Raw genomic sequence first — 14,914 nt, forward strand, 5'->3', positions numbered from 1 at the left:
AGAGAGAAATTGTGAGACTGAGATTTAAAGCTTCGGGGGAACAATGAAACTACAATTTCATACTCTCATTGTCTTATAGACATCCATCCTGCGTTAACGGTGATGACTTGTTTTCTCTGTAGAGTACTGAAATGGCAGATTTGCGGATGAGAAATTCAAATTGAACTTCATGTTTAGTTTTGATAGTTACTTGATCCGGGCCGATCTGGATATCACTGGTCTTTTCATGTGGAAGGAAAGTTGTGTATTTTGTCCGTGGGTGAATATTTCAAATATCAGAGTGACTGGAAAAAAGTACTGATACACAGCCAAGTCCATATTGGTGTGGTGACTGTGGAGAGAGATTTCATTTGTTTTTAAAAATCTGAAACAAACCTGTTTTATTTCCTCCTTCCTCTCTCATTCTGGCTATTGAATTCTCGGTTTCAATCCAATCTCCTGTCATGCTTTTCAACATGCCCATGTGGGTGGACTAGAGGCAGCTGGAATTTAATGAAGGGTAGTGGGGATTAGGTAGAAGCACGAGGAGAGGTGACAGCAAAGACGGTTCTCTTTGTAACAGCAGAGTTTCTCCATGACCCAGTGAGTGCTGAGACACCTGAGATTGTCAGGGAGGCCGATTCAATCAGGGATTTGGGAAAACACTCAGACACTGACCCACCATCTGATTGTTAACTCAGGCAGATAGACAGAAATAAAGGTGCACATTTATATAGCACCTTTGATGACCTGGGGCAATGATCATGCTTCCATCCCAATGATTTCAACCTCAAATCTCTGAAAACACAGGCACAAAGCTTCCTACTTGTAACATGTTGTCTCTCAGCCTCCTTTTTTTTTGAGAAAAGAGTTTTAAGCTGTTTAGCCTTTCCTGGTGACGTTAACCTCTGTGTTCCTATAAGATTTGTGATTGAACTTTTATTTTCCTGTCCCTTGCGAGTGATACCAGCAACAGAATCAGGGCCTGACCTGTGAGGGGGTTTGGTTGGAGTATTTGTATTTATAAATTCATTCTCACCCTCACATGGAGTGTGAAATTGCTGTAAAACAGAAGGAAAGGAGTGAGTGAGCACCCACAGAAACACAAAGGCAGTGTGTGGACTTGAGCTGAATGAACCCGGCATGAGGAAAATGTGACGACAATCAAAACTAGTTAGACTCACAGAATCCCGTGGGTGCAGAACGAGGCAATTCAGCCCATCGAGTCTGCAATGAACTGCTCTCCCACCCTACCCCCATAACCCCACATTAACCATGGTTAACCCAACCCACTTAACTTGCACACCACAGCTCATGTTAGCATGGTCAAGCCAGTAAAGCTGCACATCTGTGGGAAGGTCACATATTTAACCAAATGCTTGGAATTGTCAATGAAGGCTCACAAATACTTTTCTCTGACGCAAGTGCTGCGTTTTAGAAAATAGAATCTGGGATTAACTGCAGCCAGAAAGACTTCCAATTATCTCTGGAGTATGAGAATTCCAAACTCGAGGCACTGACCCAGGGGACACAGTGAAAGTTACAGCGGTCTGCGAACCATCGGAAATGTAACAGGGTGTGAGTAAAGTGGAGGTGAGACAAGGACAAAATGTCAGTCTGTCACACGGGGGAAGACAGGAGAGATTAAACAGCAGAAATCGTAGTCCCTCAAGACAACGGGGATGGAGTTAAGGCTGGGAATAAAACAAGGAAACAAGGTGTGCAGCCGTCAAAGAAAGACATTTTCAAAACAGGTTATAACAACATAGAGGACAGAGTTCACAGTCTGAAATTTTTGCTCTCATTGATGAGAACAGAACTCTGTAAAGCCTGGGTAGTTCTATCACAGCCAACACATGCACAACGGGCCAAGTGGCTTAAATCTGTGCTGTAACATTCTGATAAATTTATTCTGACATTTGGAGCTCAGGTCTGATGATGTTCATAAATTCTCAAATTGGACTGGAGTTTAATATTCTGGAGATATGTCAAATAAATCATAATGATCCCATTCTGCAGACCTTCATCTATGGCCCTGCATGTTCCAACATTTCAGTTACATCCATGTCCTTTTATTCTAATGTGATGCTGGTTACTGCCTCTACCACCCCATCAGTGAGTTTCTGCTCCCTACCATCTCTGAGTGAAATAAATTCTCCCCTCCCCTTCTTTCTGAGAATTAGTTACAACCTAAAACCTCCAGATACTGATCCCTCTGTTAATGGATAGCTCCTTCCTATCCACTCGATCTGGATTCCTCAGCATCTTATCACTTCAATAAAATCTCAGTTCATCCTCCTTGGAAATCATCCCCAGCCTATCCAGCCTTCCTCAGAGCAGAAATTCTCCAATTGGAGAAACATTCTGATCAATCCTCTCTGGTGAGAACACATCACCCTGGAATGTGGGGAACACAACTGAGTGCAGTATATTGGCCGTGGTCACACAAGTGTTGTACACCTCCGTGTTCTGGTGGTTGTCGCTGACACAAGAAGTGTCTTTGTTTTCCCACATGGAACAGGGTGTACACTCCATGAGACTGGGATTCCCCACCATGTGTCTGACATTCTTGTTGGTTAATATCTTGAAGAGAACTGTCCTCAGAACTCCAGCTGTGCTCTGACTTCATTCGCAACTGAATGTGGCTGGACTGCAGATCTTAGATCTGTTCTGTTGTTTCCCGGATTGCTTCACTCTGTCTATCACTTGCTGCTTATGCTGTTTGGCACACAAGTAGTCTTCTTTGGTAACTTCATCAGGTTAACACCTCATTTTTAGGTATTCATGCTGCTGTTACTGGCATGCTTTCCTGAATTCTCTCAGTTGAACGAGGGCTGATCCTCTGATTTGATGGTAAGAGGTAAGATGGAGGACATGCTGGGCCGTGATTCTGTAAGCTTTGTTGGAGTACAACTCTAGTATTATTGTTGGGAGGAAAGAGCTAACCCTTATACTGTAGGCCCTTTACAAGATGCTACATGCAGTATCATGAACACTGATAGGTCAAGACATGAAGTACGAGCAACACTGCACATTGATGCAGGATCACAACTTCAGCAAGGGGAATAGAACAGCTAACTTGACATAGGAGTAGAGAAAGAAGCAGCTGATCATATTGTCTCATTCATAGTCACAAAGAGACTCTGTGAGATTATTGTACTGTTGGAGGTGAGGATGGAGGAGGTTGGGGAGATGGAGAGTCCTTCTAAATAAACTAATCTGCCTGAGTGTTATGGGAGCGACTTGATTGTCATGCATTTAACAGAAAGCTAACTGAAACTGTTTTTATCCCCAAAAGATAACAGGACTGATGGTGCTTCCAATCATCATCAGAAACATACCTCAGCATACATGGTTCAGAGATGGATGTCAATAGCCCATCAACATCCAACTCCTGCAATCATTGAGCAAACCAGTCGTGATGATCCAGAAAATCGCTGTTCACTCTGTGCAGATGGGCAGCGAAGTGGGGAAGTATTGGCCCAGTGGTATTGTCGCTAGACAGTTAATCCATAGCCCCAGATAACGTTCTGGAGACCTGGGTTCAAAGCCTACGACAGCAGATGGGGGAATTTGAATTCAATAAAACAAACACTGGAATTTAAGAGCCTTATGATGACCATTAATCGATTGTCAGAAAAACCCATCTGGTTCACTAATGCCCTTTCAGGAAGGAAGCTGCCATCCTTACCTGGTCTGGCCAACATTGTCACCTCAGACCCACAGCAATGTGGTCGACTATTACCTGCCCTCTGGACAATTAGGGATGGGCAGGAAATGCTGCCAGGCCAGCGACACCCTCATCCTGTGAATGAATAAAGGAAAATAAAAGTTTCTACCCAGTGTGAATCTGTACATGTTCAACGATGTTATGAACACTTCCAAACTAAATTCTCTGCATACATAATTTTATTAACATTATAATTGCCAAAACCATTGTTCATTCCTTGGTGTGAACAAGAGAAAAAAATTCTTCAACTGTGGCTATCAGTAAATTGACTGGTGTCCCAGCAGGATGGATGCCTGAGTGAATCACTTTCCCCACACAGAGAGCAGGTGAACAGCTTCTTCCCAGTCTGACTGGTTTGGCCAGTTTCCAGGTGGGATAGGTAAAGAATTCCCTTCTGGCATTCCCCATATTTCCACAGCCTCTCCCTGGTGTGGCTGCACTGGTATTTTGCCATTTCAGATAAATGCTGGCAGACAGTTACACACACCGTGTAGGTGTGTTACTGCCCAGTCTGAATGCTGCTGTTTCCTGTTGAAACCCTTTTGATAATTAGTTTCCAATAAACCCCACAAACCAATTATTTCTTAGCCACCATGGGACCCTCCTCCCCACATTCCTGATGATTGGTTTATGCCTGAAACCTCGATTCTCCTGCTCCTCACATGCTGCCTGACTTACTGTGCTTTTCCAGCAGCACACCTTTTGATACTGATCAACAAAGTGAGTTTCAGAGCTGGATGTGGTTTTGTCTGAATCCTTTGGCCCAGCCCTTCCCAGGATTGGACAGTCCAAGGCACGTCTCTATGAAATGGGAAGGATTTGTAAATTCCAAACAGACATTGTGCAGTCACTCCGTGTACCAGGATATGGATATTATTGTGCTGATGTATGTGGAAGGAACATAGTTTATCTCCTCGTCAGTCAGAAAGCATTTCATGTATTGGTGTGGCTCTAGATGTTCTGAGATATTGACAATCCTGGTTAGACCACCTTGGAGCAGGTGACACACCTGTGTACCCTACCTAGGGACCCACCAACAACCCAGCATAAAGCAGGAAACATTATCTCCTGCTGTGGAAGGACAGCCTGTATTTGTCTGAGAAGGAACACTGAGCAGATTTACCTCAATGATAATTTAACCCCTGAAGGCAAGTGATCAGACCTAGGTAAGCAAGTCCACATAAAATGCATTATACCACAGAAAGAGACCCATCAAATCCAAGCTGGCTCTCTGTAGCAGAATCCCATATTCTTATTCCCCATATGTCCCCTATACTCTGCAAGTTTTTTTCCCCTCAAATCTGATATAATTGTTCTTATCAATCATTGCACCACCACACAGTCAGCATGTTCTGCATATTTCCAGCCAATAGAATCAGCAGACACGCTTGCTCATCTCCTGCTGTCTCAAAACCTTACATCTGATCTTAATTCTTGTGCAATATGAATGTCATTGACCTTTTCATGTGGAAGGAAAGGTATGCATTCCGCCTATGGATGAATATTTCAAATGTCAGTGTGATTGGAAAAAAAAGTACTCTGTGGTTTATGGCTTTGAATGGAGGCTGTCTATCAGGATTACCTCCATGACAACAGCACATAAGTCAGTTCAGCACTTTGTGGTTAAACCACCCCAACCCCAGATTGCTCACTTAAGTACCTGACAAACTTCAATTAAAGTTAAAAATCACACAACACCAGGTTACGGTCCAACAGCTTAATTGGGAGCACGAGCTTTCTATATCGACCTGACAAAGGACCAGCGCTCCAGAAAGTTGCGCTTCCCAATAAACCTATTGGACTGTAACCTGATGTTGTGTGATTTTGTCCACCCCCATCACCATAACCTCCAAATCTTTTCCATGAATTAGGAATTCTAGCCACAGCGAGTGAATGGGGGGTGGGGCTCAGGGACCAAGTTAATGGGATCTGGTTCTCCAGCCAATGAGAGTGAATGAGGAGTGGGCCTGGAGGACTGAGCTGGTGGGGCTGTTCCTCCAGGCTTAGGGAGTGAGTGTGTGGTGCCGTGGGAGGAGCGAAGCAGTGTGGCAGGTCCTCCATCCAATGGTAGTGAATGAGGATGGAGCTGGTCTTCCAGCCATTGGGAGTGCATGAGGGGTGTGGTTGGTCCTACAGCCAATGGGAATGAATGGATAAGCGGGGTTTTAATGACAAAACAGGAGCTTTCATGAGGATTTCCTGCTCCAACCATCCCCACACATTTACAGTTTCATTCAGCTCCATTTCACAACATGACTTTGGGCTTTTGTGTTTTCTCTCACACTCGTTTGATGGTGTTTCTGATATCTGATCAACAAACTACATGGGATATTAGCAGGATTTAGGGGTGGCACGGTGCCTCAGCAGTTTGCAATGCTACTTCACAGCATCAGCAATCCCAGTTCGATTCCACCCACCATTGTCTGTGTTGATTTTGCACATTCTCCCCGTGTCTGTGTGGGTTATGGGAAGAGGATAGGGCACTGTGTGTCTGTTTGGGATGTTGTTCAATGGGTTGGAGGCAACCTTTCGGGCCGAGTGACATTGTGCGCATAGGGATTCTATGATTTGGTTGGTGTTTTCCAACTGCAAACCAAACAGCAAATCAGAATCTGACAGTCAGCTGGTTTATAGTAAACTGAATTGTGAACATGCAGGGAAAAGTTATTGTTCCCATTGGGCAGAGACCGGTCACGTGGACAATGATTCAGTGTTATCAGAATCAAAATGCAATGACAAATCTTGGAAACGCGAGGAATATGGGAGAGACTTGTCTTCTTATCTGAACTGGGTATTCACTGAATTGTCACAGCTGAGAGCGACTTCAATTTCGTCTGACTGCAGGAAAGGATAGACATTGTCGGACTGGGCTCAAACAGATCTCAATTCACTGCACAGCAGTTTTGTCACACTGGGAGAGAGCTGGGAAGTAACTGCATGTGATATCAAGGCAGCACTGGATGGAGCATTGCATCAAGGAGCAAAATTGAAATCAGTGTCAATAGTTGGAGCCATCCTTAACACGAAGCTTGATAATTGTAGTTACTGGAGTCCAATCATCTCAGCACTGCAACATCACTGCAGGGATCCCTCAGGAGCTGTCTTAGACCCAAACATCTTCACCGATTCATCAATGAACTTGTCAACATCAGAAGGTTGAGGATGGGAACATTCCCTGATCACAACTTACTTCTCCTCAGTCACCAAAATGGTCTATATTCATGTGGAGCAAGATCTTCACAAGATTCAACCTAGGACTGATTGTGCTTAATTGCCAGGCAATGTTCATCTATAACCGGAGAAAATCTAATCATCTCGCATTGACATTCAAGGGCATTGTCATCATTGAATCATCCACTGTCAACATCTTGTTGTTTTCATTATCCGTAACCTGAACCAGACCAGCCATCTCAACTCTGTCATTACAAGAGAACAGAGTCTCGGAAATCTGCAGTGACTCCACAAAGTCTGATTGTGGAGATGTCAGTGTTGATCAGGGCTGGACAGTGTTAAAAGACAGATGATAGCAGATTATAATCCAACAGGTATATTTGAAATCACAAGTTTTCATAGTGCTGCTCCTTTGTCAGGTAAAGTGGATGGAAGCACACTGCCACAGGAAGTTTATGATTTCAAATAAACATGCTTAATTACAACCCAACAGTTTTCCTCAGTGCCTTTGCACTATTCACAAGACATGAGTCAGGAATGTGATGGAACATTTCCTAAATGAGTGCAGCCCCAAAACACGAAAGAAACTCAACTCCATTCAACACAAAGCAGACCCTGTAATCTGGATACATGAATCAAAATATTCACTCTGGGAATTAGACTGTTTCTTTACAGTGAACAATGTACAGAGTTAGAGAGAGGAGGTAGGAGATTGCACTGGGTGACAGCTGATGCAGACACAATGGTCAATGGCTTCCTTATGCATTGCACGGCCTGTGAATCTTACTCCATCTGCCACCTGCTACATTCACTTCACTCATCATTGGTGGACGGTGGTAGTAGTTTGCATGAAAAACACGATGCATTGCAGCAACTTCCCAAACACTCCTTCAAAAGTAATTTACGAAACTATAATCTCTACCACCTGGAAGGACTATGGCAGTCAGACCGTGGGGCCATCATCCTCTGAATTCCCTTCCAAGTTGCACAATATCCTGACTTGGATGTCACTGGGTGAAAATCCTGGAACAGCTTCACAGCAATATAGGTGTGTCTGTACCCCAAGGATGGCAGTAGCTTAAGTTACCTTAACTGTTACCTTGTCCAGGGCACTAAGGATCGGCAATAAATGCTAGAGTAGGCAACAAAGGATGTCAAGAATGAATAAATAAAACAGAGTGTGTGTTCTTTCTAAAGTTAAAGTCCTTCCTGAATTGGGACCATTTGTTTTACAAATACATCAAAACCTGAACACAGGTCAAAAGCACAACACTTTCAAACAAGAATTCAAAAATGCAGAAATACCTAACAGGTATTATTTAGGTTATATTTAGAGATACAGTAAGGTATATTTCTAAATATATTTATACTGAACCTCAGTTTCATTAGGATGGTGGGGAGTACACTAACCCATCCCTGCCTGTCTCTGTCAGGGCCTTAGTCAGACTAGCTTTCAGTGTCTGCTTCATTCCTTCTACTGTACCTGATCTCTGGGGGTGTTATGTGGAATGGGATTTCTGTTCAGTATTAAACAGAACAAACAAAATAGCTGTTTAACTACGTTCTCTTGGTCAGAACCTGCAGGGGAATGCTTCCACCCACTGAGTAAGCCTGTTTATTAAGACCCAGCAGGATTTTCTTCCCTGTGATGTGGGTAAAATCCATTTGTAATTGTTCTCATGGGCCCCGGGTCACTGCCACTGCCTCTATTTTATCTTAATTGCTTTCCCTGGCTCACACTGTGTACAGACTACACCCCTTCGACAAATCCTTGCTATATCTCTCCCTGTTGCAGTGGATCATCTGATATTGCATTGCATCCAGCACAGTGTGGGCCGGCCTATGATATATTTTTCATAATGATTGTCTTTTACAGTGTGGTGGCACGACTGGATCATCCTGACTCTGTCGTGTCCTATTAATGCCCACACTTTTCCTGTTCCTGTTACTCCTGCTGTTGGACTGTTTCTGGGAAGGTCTTCAAACTTTCCTTTCTCTCTTCTGTAGCTACTGCCACTGCCACTTCCCCAAATGTCTGCACTGTTTCAGTCAGTATTTTACCTGCCTTACACACATACTCACTGCCCCGTTGGTGTGGAGTTTCTACTTTCCTGGGAGCTCTAATCTTCATTATTGCTGCTTCACTGGGAAGGTTAGGGGCTTAAACTAACTCTCTGACCTGTTCTTCATACTCTATGCGGCCCCCAGACAGGATGATCCTGAGCACAGGCCAACACATGGTCATGAACAATACCAAAGGCATGCTGACTGTCTGAGTATATGCTGACTCCCTGAGCCCTGGCTAATGTCAATGCTTCTGTCAGGGCTTGTGATGGTACTGCCAATTCTGGATAATTCTACACAAAAGTCCTCCAATGATTAAACAATCCTAAAGTTTGCCTTACACCCTACACGGTGTGCGAGGGGATAGTTTTGAAGTCTTCCATTCCACTGGGATTGTCCTCTCTCCCTTCCTGATTTGATCTCCCTGATATGATGTCCCAGGTACGTCCCTCCCTACCTTCCCACTCTCTGTGGGTTAATTTTAAGTCCAGCCTGCCTGACCTCTGTTTAATATCTGGATATGTTCTTTCTCACTGACTGAGGTGTTGGTAAGATCCATGTGACTAACTCCATCAGCCATACATCGATGGGATATACTGGAATATTATGGGATCTCTGAGGTAACTGGATCCAGCTCTACTCTTTAAACACCAGCTTACTCTGCCATTCCAGATCGATAGGCATGGACCAGACCCCGTTCACAATATTAATGGCTGAGACTATATCCTATTGCGATTTCAATCCATTAAACACAGTGGTGTGATTCGCTACTGTTGGATTCTCTTTCGTGGCGGATTTACTTAGAGAGGTATAATCAATATCGAGGTGGGATGAGCCCCCTGGCTTCTGTGAATTAGTCTGGGATACTGTCGGTCTGACTATTCCCTGCTTCTGTCAATCTTTTACTGTCGCAATTATTGCCTCCTCAGCCCCAGCTTTAATGCGATCCTGTTTGTGTGGGGAGTGAGAGGGTCCTCTGCCTTTACAGGATCTACAGATAATAACCCACGTTCCTGTTTGAGTTACTCACATTGCTGAGAGGGTCCGAGCTATTACTCCCCAGATTCCGTGACTGTCTCAGTCTCCCTGCAATGGAGCTGCTCTGGAGATGTGGCCTCTCCTTTTCTTTCTGTCCCATGCCTGGCCAGGTTGTTCCCATGTTTCAGTTTGTGTCTCTACATTAGTAGTTGCTCCGAACTGTTATAAAATGGCAACCTCCAGAATAGTCCCTTCCTCAGTTTCACACTCCCATTTCTGAATGCATTTTGTCATATCCGTGATCTGCATCGGGACAGGTTCGCTTCATCTAGCTTCCTCGGTTCCCCCTCCAACTGCTCTCTTTTTATAATTGCAGGATTAGGGATAAATCCATATCCGTAACTGACGTGGATGCTCCTGTATTAACATCATGTGCTATTGGTCCCAACAAACGTTCCTGGGCTATGCATGTGCCGACGTGAACACAGGCCACACACAATGTGAACATCTGTCTCCCTCTCTCTGCCTACGTTCCTCGGCTATGTGCCCTTTCCTGCTTCCCTTGTAACATTGTGGGTCTGATTACCCTCCCTGTACTGCAGCTATTCCCCTGTGTTTCTGGGTTTGTCTCAGCTCTCAAGGCGCAATTCAGAATGTGGTTAGAATTATCTCCCACTGGGAGTCCTATGTTTATAATTACAGTTAAATGGGGTCCCATATAACCTTTTAAATACATCAAACTGACTTCATCATCATAGGCTGGGGTTTGATAATACCCTGTGGTCAGGCTTCCTCTCTGTATGATCCTCGATATTACCCTTGGGTCCCTGAGGCACCAAGGTTATTTTAGCCAATTCAGCCTGTCCCCTCCCCAGTGTATCCCTGCAATATCAGTGAACGCCTGGAGCCACTGATTGTCTGTGCACTTGGGGGGAACCGGCACACACCCCCACCCTCTCATTGCAGGGACAGGTTTCTGCTACACGTCAGGGCACCTTGGCCTGATGGAGGGTATGGACATCAACGTCAGTGAGACTGTGAACCACAACTAATTCATCCATATTGTCCCAATAAGGCACACTATTACCATCTCTGTATCAGGCTGGGTGTTCATTCACCAACATCTGTCGTTCAGCCAGGTGAAAGGTTCAGGTTGGATTCTGTCAGTTCCATTTGTTGTTCCCTACTGTCTGTACTTTGATGCCCAGCGGTGCCAGAGACACGGCCTTCTGGGCCTTCCAGGGCGGTAGGTCATCCCGCCCTTTGCCGTCCCTCTGTCCATATGTGGGCGCTTCACCATCTAACCCGTTCCAGTCAGTGTCACCATCCTCACCGCCTTCTGAGGAGAGCGGGGCACGAGGTACCTCCCCCACTGTAACTACCACCTGGCCCTTTGGCTTTAAAGCCTCACGTCTGAGATCCACCACCTTCACTTGTTCCTGTTTCTCATAATAATATAACATATTCTGTCATTCCTGGAATAAATCAGAACAGAATGTGAATTTGGTTTTACTTGAAATAAAAATAATTTGACATTCACTTTACATAATTATAGAGGTTAACATTCTACTGCGATTATTTTCGTGAATTTAACGTGATCATGCACTGAAAATATCTCTGGAAATCAATGACAATGAATGAACTGAATGATATGTGATCATTTGTAGCAGTTCTTGCGTTGAAAATTTAACTTTATTTTAATGCTTGTCACCTATTGCACCATGCATTGTTATTAGGGAAAAAAAGTAATGGAAAGATCTAAAAAAAACTGCAGTTTTAGCTTTCCTGAAATAATGAACCAAAGCAATGTTTGGACAGATGGTTGAACGGGAAACTGTTTGATTTATAGTGCCATTATTTATAAGAAACATGTTTTAGTTTGCAAGATGTTCTGCACTAAGAATAGTTTGAGGTGAACAGTAATTGACCATTTAAAATATATTTTCAAGAGAATAATCAGATACATTTTTTGGAGGAAATTAGGAATGGAAATGAATATGTATATATTGGTATTAATAGTTTAAAAATGTTTACCGGTTGACGGAATTATTTGAATGAGAGAGGCTGCACGATTATACAGACTAATTCACCTTTTTCATTGCATTGTTGGTTTCACTAGAACCTGTTGTGTTCTAAGCTCTTGTTAAGTGCAATGTCGCGAGTAGCTTAATTTATTTGAGAGACCCCGATCAGGTTTCCTTTGTCTGTGAATCAGGCGAACAATGAGGGACAAATCTGCTTTTCTTTGTGGAAACAGAGATTCTTTTCAAAGGAAATAAGTAGTAGATCACAGTGCGAATGGTTTCCAGCACACACCATCAGCAGGGAAGATGTTTTCTAAAGAATTCCAATCTCTGAATATAAATCTGATGGCATCTAGGTTTTCAGTTTGTTGTGGATTCAGCCCCTTTGTTCTGAGCTGTTTTTATACAAGTACTTGGTTCATTAAGTCTTTGCCAAGAATGTTGTTTACTTTCCCCTTTTACTGAGATTCTGGGAGATTGCTTTCTGCAGATTCCAATACTCTGAAAAACAATAATGTTCACTAACTTAATGTTAAATGATTTTGACTTTAATAAAGCAATGTCCTTATTTTCAGCTAATTATTCACTTTCCATTTCCTGGCTGTGTTGAATGTTACAGAAACAGGCTCTGAGCAATGTTTCCATTCACTTGTGTTGGAGTCACTGACAGCCAGGTGGTCAGTCAGTTTCAGGCTGATGGATCAATGTCTCTGTCCTATTAGATTGTCATGATTTGGAGATGCCGGTGTTGGACTGGGGTGCACAAAGTTAAAAATCACCCAACACCAGGTTATAGTCCAATAGGTTTAATTGGAAGCACACTAGCCTTCGGAGCAACACTCATTTTTCCGGTGATAGCTATTAGATGGTACTCACTTGCTCAGCTGCCTATGGCTCACCTGAGCGTCAGTCCATCAGCTGCTGAAAACCTCCATTCAGCATTTGTTCCCTCTTACCATGACTACTCCAATACAGTCCCAGCTTGTCTCCCACATTCTACCGTCATATACTCATGATCACCTCAGGTTCTACTGTCTGTGTCCTTGTAGCAAGTCCCATAAGACATCGACTTCAGTTTTAAACAGATCTACATCATTTTAAAATTTGGTTCACTGCTTTTAAACCTACCCGTGACTTCCCTCTGTCCTCCCTGTGTAGATCACCACCTCCTGGAGCTATCTGCATTTATCAAATTCCAGCTGCATGACAGTTTCTTATTTTATTCTCATCCATGTTGGTGACTTTATTTTCAGCTGCCTTGAACCTAAACTTGGTAATTCTCTTCCCTCATTCCCTTCAATTCTCCTCCATTCTATAGGCTTTCGTTAATTTCTACCTGTTTGATAAAGGTTTTGGTTTCCACCCTTAAAACTCTCCCTTTATAGCTCGGTAACAGCCTCGTGATACAATTGCTGAACTGTTAATCCAGGGACTGATCTAGAATTATGAGTCTATTGATGAAATTATTCTCGATTGTCAGGAAAAACCCATCTGGATCACTGATGTCCTTTCGGGAAGGAAGGTGTCATTTTTACCTGATCTGGCCTACATGTGACTCCTGATGCAATGTGGTTGGCTCTTACTTACTCTCTGGATAATAATGTTGTCTATAGCCAGTGGCACCTACATCCAGCGAATGAATTTTATACAAAGCTCTCAGTCCTGGGATCATGTGAGAGAGAAGCAGAAGGTGACCATTCTGCCCATTGAGCCTGCTCCACTATTCAATAAGACCAGGCCTGATCTCTTTTTGATTTATGTTCCATCTGCCCCCACCGTCACTTAACAAGAATCTACCAACCTGTGTCTTAAAATACTCAGTGAGTCCACCTTCAGGGGCAGAGAGTTCCAAAGCTGCACTGCCCTCTGATTGGAAACAAGTCTCTTCATATCTATCCTGAAAGGGTGAACACAATTTTAAAGCAGTTTCCTGTAGTTCAGGCATGGCCCACAAGAGGAAACTTCATTTCCACATCCTCCTCATCAAATCATTCAGGGTCTTACACATTTTAGTGATGTCACCTCTCACTCTCCCAAACTCCAGCTGAAATAAACCCAGCCTGTCCAACCGATCCGCATTTTATTTCTGTCACGCCGGTTGTGAGTGGGGTTGAAATGTTGGGTTATGTTTATAATGCAATGAATGTGTTGCTTCACTCTACTGTGTCAAACAGTCAACATGAGCCATGCTAGCTTTCCTGTCTCACTGTATTACATATATCTTACATTACTGTCATGTTTCCACCTCCCTCTCTCCCTAGAACCAAAAAAGGAGAGAGATCGAGAAAATCTGTTAGAAAATTGGCTGTTGCCTAAAGGGTACTTAGTCTGATTGTAGAGATTGCATTGTAATTGAAGACAAATTAACTGACAAGACATGTTAAGAGGGGCTGCTGTGTTGGTTGTGGCAGTGCTGCTGGTTGGTATAAGTGAGGGCCGGAGTGAAAACTGGGCTTTGGTGAGAAAGGTGAGCTTCCTCAATAAGAAGAGGCAGAGATGGCAGTTCGGGCAATGTGGAACCGTTTTAATCTTGCAGGTATTCATTTTTTTTTAATATTCATTTTGTGTGACGTGAGTGTCACTGGCTTGGCCAGCATTGATGGCCTTTCCCTCCGAATAGTTCCAGAGATGTAGAGGAAACGATAGCAAAGATGATTCTCGATAGGAGTGAGAGAGACAGGGTAGTTGTCATGGGGTCTTCAACTTTCCAAATATTGACTGGGAGCACTATAGTATGAGTACGATAGATGGATCAATTTTTGTCCAGTGTGTTCAGGAGGGCTTCCTGACACAGTATGTAGACAGGCCTACAAGGGGCGAAGCCACATTAGATTTGGTACTGGGTAATGAGCCCAGCCAGGTGTTGGACTTAGAAGGAGGTGAGCACTTTAGTGATAGCGATCCAAATTCTGTTATGTTTACTTTCGTGAGAGCAAGGGATAGGTGTATAGCACTGGTCAAGATTTAC

The sequence above is a fragment of the Chiloscyllium punctatum genome, chromosome 18 (genome assembly GCF_047496795.1).
Source record: "Chiloscyllium punctatum isolate Juve2018m chromosome 18, sChiPun1.3, whole genome shotgun sequence".
In the NCBI taxonomy this organism is placed as follows: domain Eukaryota; kingdom Metazoa; phylum Chordata; class Chondrichthyes; order Orectolobiformes; family Hemiscylliidae; genus Chiloscyllium; species Chiloscyllium punctatum.